Here is a 6716-nt window from a genome sequence, read left to right as displayed (position 1 = left end):
AAATGTGGCATGGGTGACAAGGTGCGCATGGAGTAAACTTCCCTGCTCTTAATTGGAAGCCATGTAATTTTGGCAGAAATGTTAAATGTTTTATCATAATGGAGTCCTTTAGATTCCATTTTCATGTTTCCCTGAGTGTTGAATGACAAGAGATGAAGATTAAAAAATTTAATTTTTAGGAGATTTTTTAATTGCCAAATTATTGGGGAAAAAACAGAAATAATTTTGAAAATGCTGAAATGATGCTTTTTAACACCTAGAAACAAAATGTTTTGAGTATTTTGAGCTGGCTCTTTTTTTTTTTAATCTTGAGAGCCACATAATTTGAAAAATAAATTACTTCAAAGTAAATTGTTTTGGGTTAAGCAAAATTTTGAGGGTTGATTTAAAATAGGTTTGAGGGGTTTTTTTCTCCTTTGGTCTGCTTTCTAAAGTCACAGAGCTTGTGAGGTCGTGTCTGACAGTGTGCTTCTCTGTCAGATAAGCTGTGGAGGCCTGTTTTAGTAGAGGCGGGAAGCAGTTGACCAAAGTCCTGGAAGCTGGGGCCTGGATCTCTGAAGGACCTTGTGGTTGCAGTGCCTCTGTCAACAGTGGAGTTGTACTTTCAGCTCAGAGTTCCTTAAGCTGGGAAGACTTTTGTGACAGGTATCTTGCATTGCTACAGTCTACCAGGGAGAGGATAAAGGTGTATGTAACTGAGACCAGTGGTCGTCATCATCATTGCCGGTGCATCTTGGAGAGTCCCAGCCAGCTGGACACTGGTTCCTGGATGCTGCTCTGTGAGGGCTTAGCCTCAACCAGTAAATCCAGGATCAGTCTTAGACCAAAGCTGGATCATCTAGGCAAATACTGGTTTGGGTTTTGGAAGGTTTTGTTATTGTTGGTTTTGTTACCTTTGCTTTGTACATTCAACTAAAACAGATTGTCTCAGGGCTGTAAACCTTTTTGAACAGTTATCATTGCGTGGCCTTACCTCTCCCTTCACCCATGAACTGCTCTCGCCTGTCTGTCTGACTTGTTTCCTGCCTTCATGTAGGGTGAGATTCATCTGCATTCATCTGTAGCCACCTAATCTGAGCTCAGTGTCTAGACTTACTTTATGGAGGGAGAGAAGCAGACCTTTCTAGAGCGTGATTCATTCTGTCCTAAAGCAGATGTTTAAGACAGGTCAAACTAATAATTTTCTAGATTGCCTGATTTTCTCCACTGCGAGTAGAGGAGCTTGCACTGTCTTAGGCATAGAATTTGTCCTGTCCTTTTGGTTTCAGTTCGGGGATGTGGATTCCACCATAGTGCTGATAGGATGGGATCCATGTGCATGGATCCTGAAGTTACTTGTGAAATATTTGAGGAGCCTTACATCAAGGAGATTAGAGAGCTTTTTGGCACAAAGTTGAAACTAGGTACTTAGGAAGCACAAGTAGACCACAGGAACCCAGCTGAAGGAAAAAATATCCGATTCAGACCTGTGGAAATACGCACTCTATTTTAAGTATTCTGTGTGGGGTTCACATAAAAATGAAGCCCAGCGGTTTCCCAGACCCCAGTAAAAAGGCTGAGGGTAGTCTGATACCTTGGACAGTAGGTCAAAAAAAATTAAGAAATGGTTTACCAAGAAATTCTGTCAAATAAGTATGAAAGAATGGCATGATATTAAAAACCTCAGCTGTGAAAAATGCTTCCTACTGAAGAATAGTGTGTGCGTGTGTGTATATTTTTTGTTTCAGTACTCCTCTGTTGCAATATTAGAGATAACCACGGGAACAGAGAGGTGTTTGCGTCCCCTTAGAGGAGTTCATTGAGAAAAAAATCTTCCTGTGTGGAGATCTCTGCGCACTGTGGGCTTTGTTTGCAGACACTTCAAAACTACAACCTTGAGTAGTTTTTTCTTCCTCTTGTTATGGCAACAAAGTATCCAAGAACTATTTTAATTATGTATCTGCCTCAGCAATTCTGAACTGGATTTTAATTGTTGGTAATAAGAAATACAGAGCAAATGCTTCTTCCTATCCCAGATCAGTGTTTGACGTACACTCACTCCGTACTGGAATCTCCATCCTGTGAGCTCATTAAAAAAAGCATTTTCTTCAAGGAGATATAGGAATCAATTGTTCATTTGCTAAACAGTTCTATGGATTTTCTTCTTTTTAATCCTTGCTTTCCTTTCTAACTTTGTTTTGTTTTTCTTTTACAGCTCTGTCTTAGTGTATTTGAAAGAGGAAGGCCATTGAGGACCTGTGAGCAATCCAGCAGTTTCTGAAAAATCTTCATGCGAAAGGATAATCCAGAATTCCCTGAAGAAGAACATAGTGAATGTTGTGAGTTCCTAGCAGCGATAGCATGTACTTGCCATTGTGTCTTTTGCGGGGTGGTATTTGCACTGCAGTGTTTGCTGCCATCCCTGTGATTTACTGAGCATCTTTTCACTCTGCTGAAATCAAAGGCGGGTGTGTTTGGGTCAGGAGACTTGAATTTCTCTCCCTCTCTCTTTTTTCTTTCTGTTGATGTCTTCAAGGACAGAACAGTGTTGTCTAAGGAAAGATGCTGTGTCTCTTTTCCTTGGACTGCTACAGTTATTTAACACATTCCTATCACTTTTTAGTTAGATATGTAAGCTTGCACTTGAAAGCCTTGTGACTGTGTAGCCTAACAAGAAAGAAAAATGTTACGGGTAGCAACAGTTCAGCAATCTACAGGTCTGATTCAGGAGTCTTGTACATGCTCATATAATGGTTGAAATTATTTGGCCACAGAGGAATGGAAATATGGTTGGTTGTGTCTGGTGTTCCAAACTCCTATTACTTTGATCAGTTTGTTATATTAATTTGAATATTTTGAATAGAGGTTTGTGTTCATGGGAATTGGAGTAGGACGCCGTTCAGAAAGAAACGTAGTCACGTAACTGATCCACCTGTGGCATTTAATAAAAGAAGCTGTTCTCATGAGGGATGGCTAAAGAGTTGGCATAAGTATTTTTATGTTCATTGTTTTTCTCATGAAGCCCACTGCTTTTCTGGGTTGAAATGGGCAAATGTGGAGATCCTCACAAACAGAGGAAAGCAAGAATTCTCTGCCTCACAGGTTTGAGAATAATCGTTATTTTTGTATTAAGAAGGAACCTTGGGACTTTCAAAATTAGGTAAGTTAATATTTAAATCCTTATGCCCAAAGTATACAGTGGTCTTTCAAGATATTAGTTGTGATAAAACAGTTTCAGATTCTTCCAGTTTGTGCAAATTAGTTTTTGCACTTCCCATAAATTTAGTAAATGTATTTCCTGACTGCTGGGCATGCCTTCTAAGTCTCTGAAAGTTGGATGCCCTCCTTTGCTCTGCTTTTCCCTTTGGGGCAGGCTTTGGAAAGAAGATTGAAACAGTCTCTGAGCAGTGCTGCTTCCTCAAGAGCCACTTGCAAAACAAATATTAGAGAAGACAATGAAAAATCTTCATCATCAATCCTCTTTCCCACATTTGATCTACATGAAATGGTTAACAAAGCTGACATTTGGAGTTGTTAGTTACTAGTACCACTAAGCTGCCAAGTTAGTAACTCATTAAGATGAATAAGGGGCCTGTGAGACCTGGAGCTTCTCACTGTCTGTGTATCCAAGCGGACGTGGCCGTATCAGCTCATTCCCACACTTCAAAACACTTCTCTGAAACCACAAGGGCTTACTTTTCATGCTGACATCCTAGAGCAGAGGAGGACAGCCTAAAATAATAATAATAATAATAATAATTAAAAAAAAACTGTCCTAGCATGCAAAGCTGTTGGGATAACAGGAGATGTTTGTTCAAGATGTTGCAATCACCTCCACTGATTGCAACAGCAGCACCACCTCATGCTGAGGAGAGCATTCCCCGTTCCCTGGGTCCTCTAAGGCATGTGGTGCACCAGATCAGCCAGATAAAACCTGCATGAGAGAAGTAGGCAATCATCAGCCATTACAGGGGATGGAGTATCTGTCGAAGATGCTGTTGCTATGATTATTACATTCTTCTCTTTCCTAAACGGTTTAAAGAAAGCCCACTTAAAGCACAGCATGGTGGTCTGCTATCGCAGTGCCAAAACCCCGAATTACACTCAGGAGTCCAAGGTTTGTGCAGAAAAAGCAGCACTCTTCTCACCAGGTACAGATGGAAAGAAAGTGTTCTTGAGAACGGCTATCACCCTGGCATCCAGGACCGTTTTTTTGGGGGGAGACATTTGTAGGTGATGGAGAGCTCTTTACAAATTCCTTGAGAGCGTGTTTTGTCACCTGCCTTCTGCTTGGAGGACCGTGCTGGAAGGAAGCGGTCGGCCAGGCTCCTCCTCTCCCCTCCCATCTTTCCTTTATCCTCTCAGGGAGACAGGAATACCAGAGATGAGGAGGGATGGTGTTTCTGCTGAAAGGAAATGCCAGCATACGGTGATTTTAGTGAAAAATACTGCGTGCTCTTCCCTAAGTGTTTGCAGGGTGTTGTCATGTTACGATGTGCGGAAAGCGATCAGACCTTTCCCATTGCAAGCGGTAGCTGTTGTCATCCCTTCCGCCGCCTCCTCCTGCCACCCAGGCAAATTTCAAAAGGGGGGGGGGGAGTGAGGGGGGAAGGGTGGGCAGTAAATTGGGACCAGTGTCTTGTATCCACCTAGAAACTGCCTGTTTACTAAACAGTACGAAGTTCTCGCTTCCTTTCTCCTGCTCTCCTCATTTGGATGCTGCACATTTCTGGAATAGCAGAGCTTGTACAAATCAAGTCCATATTCCTCTTTTGCAGAGAGAAAAAGGGATGTCAGGAGGATTTGTTAAGGAGGAACGTTTATTTCACTTAGTGAGGGGTAAAAACAAAGCGAGGTGCGGCTCCTTTGCTCTTGCAGAAGGGTACCTTGTGAATTCCAGCATACGGTTTTGTAATTTTCTGGTAGGATTTAGGTATCCTGAGGGTTTTTTTTCCATCCTGAAAACATATGCCACAGCTTTTTTGGAGTGCTAGCCGCACAAGCACAAACACATTCTGAGCAATGAATAAACTCTTCGTGTTCCTCACTCACAGTCATTTCTTCACTTTTTTTTTTTTCCCCACTTATGCGAAAACCTCTGGCACGGTTTGTGGGAAATAGAAAATAAATCTCTGCATCCAGTATATGTCAATAACTGAAACGTCTTCAGTTGATCTCCTATCTATGGCTGTTATTTTGGGCAAACTGCAGATGGCAGGATAGTAAATGTCCCCACTCCTCGCTCTGACAGGCTTTCCATGCCTGCCTTCGGTGGGAACCTCCTGCCCTAAGAGCTGCCCATGGAGAGGGTCTTGGGGACTATGGCCGCACAAGGCTTAGCCCCAGTCCCATCCCATTTTTAAGCTGCCACCTCCTCTCTCCACTACTTGTCCTTCCTTGTTCCCTTCACCCTGGTCCTATCTCGTCTGTACTTCTCCTCTGGCTGCCAGCTGTTTTTCCTGGCATCTCTGCCTGCGGTGGGGCTGGAGCTGATGGCAGTGTGGCTTCCTGCAGAGCCTGGCCAGTCTGGCAGCAGCCTGGGCACACCCTTTCTCCCGAGCATCACCTTCTCCGCATGCTCGCACTGTCGCTGCGGGCAGCCCCTCGGGGAGGAGGCGTACACAAGGGATGGAAATTGATGAGTAGCAAGGCTTTTTTCTGCTCTCGGCCACCTTCCGTGCCTTGAGCCTCCACGCTGGGCTTGTGGCGTAGTTGGAAGTGTTGCTTGGTGTCTGTTCAGTGATGAGCTGTGCACAGTTTGGAAGAGCAAAGGGAAGTTTTGACATACGCAGCCTTGATATTTCTGAAAGTCTTTGCTTTTGAATTGCTTTGGTATCCGTATGCTAAAGCACTTCATGGTTTTCTACGGAAATTACTAGGCTGCCGGCAAAAGAGCGAGCTGCATGTGTCCATTCTTCCAAACAACTGCCCAGTACATGCCACTTGGTATTTATAGGGAGAGGGAAAAAGGGAAGAATGGCTGTCATTTGAGAAATGTCTCTCAGAAACGGCAGTAATTTATTCCCAGGCATTATTCTTCATTAAGAGCTACAAACAGCTGCAGCTTCCCTTTAAATAGAAATTGCACTCTGTAGGCATGCTATACATAGGGCTTCAGGTTTCTGACATTTCTCTGCCAAAAATCATAAGTATTTCTCACCAAATAAATGTTTATTCAGAAAGTCTTATTTCCTGGCTTTTATTTCACATCACATGCTTCCTCCGGCCAGACAAGAACGGCTCAAGGCTGACATTTGGGAGAGGAAGCTGAAACAGTTTGAGTCTCTTGCAGGGCTTAAAAAAAAAAAGCCTCGGGCCATAACTCTGGGCCTTTGCTTGGGCAGTTTATTTTAACTGGACCTTGCAGAAATACAGCAGGGCTACCTTGTCCTAGGTGTTTCTGTGCGTCAGGTTGGCTCGCCCCTCTCCCGGCCCTGAAGCTGCCATCCTCTGTGTGCGTGGCCAGCAAACCTGCCTTGGTGGCACGCAGCAACAGGCCCATTTCGGCAGCGGGGGATCCCCCGTACGGTCAGTGTATGTACACCCACAGGCATGGCGTGAGAGCTGGGCTGTGCCTGCTTGCCCCTGCCACCCAGCAGAGAGGTGGCCGGGGTGGCTTCGAGCCCTGCAGAAGGACTTACAGCAACGAGGCTCTAAGCCACCAGCACTCAGGGACTGCTGCAGGGCCAAACGCCTTTTTAGCCACGTCCCTGCGGCTTCTTTGGGTTTACCTTTCT

At 44.1% G+C, this 6716-nt stretch overlaps 1 protein-coding gene across 1 annotated transcript in view; it reads left to right on the top strand.

The window, feature by feature from the left end:
* The first annotated feature begins 2194 nt into the window (after window positions 1-2194).
* Window positions 2195-6716, top strand: part of ATXN1 (ataxin 1) — an 88241-nt gene continuing 83719 nt past the window's right edge. Inside the window, 1 exon segment of the mRNA XM_010151707.1 lies at window positions 2195-2318. The gene's annotated coding sequence lies outside the window, so the exon portion shown is untranslated.

Source organism: Eurypyga helias, unplaced genomic scaffold, assembly GCF_000690775.1.
Source record: "Eurypyga helias isolate BGI_N326 unplaced genomic scaffold, ASM69077v1 scaffold255, whole genome shotgun sequence".
In the NCBI taxonomy this organism is placed as follows: Eukaryota; Metazoa; Chordata; class Aves; order Eurypygiformes; family Eurypygidae; genus Eurypyga; species Eurypyga helias.
This window is presented reverse-complemented; position numbering and strand designations above follow the sequence as displayed.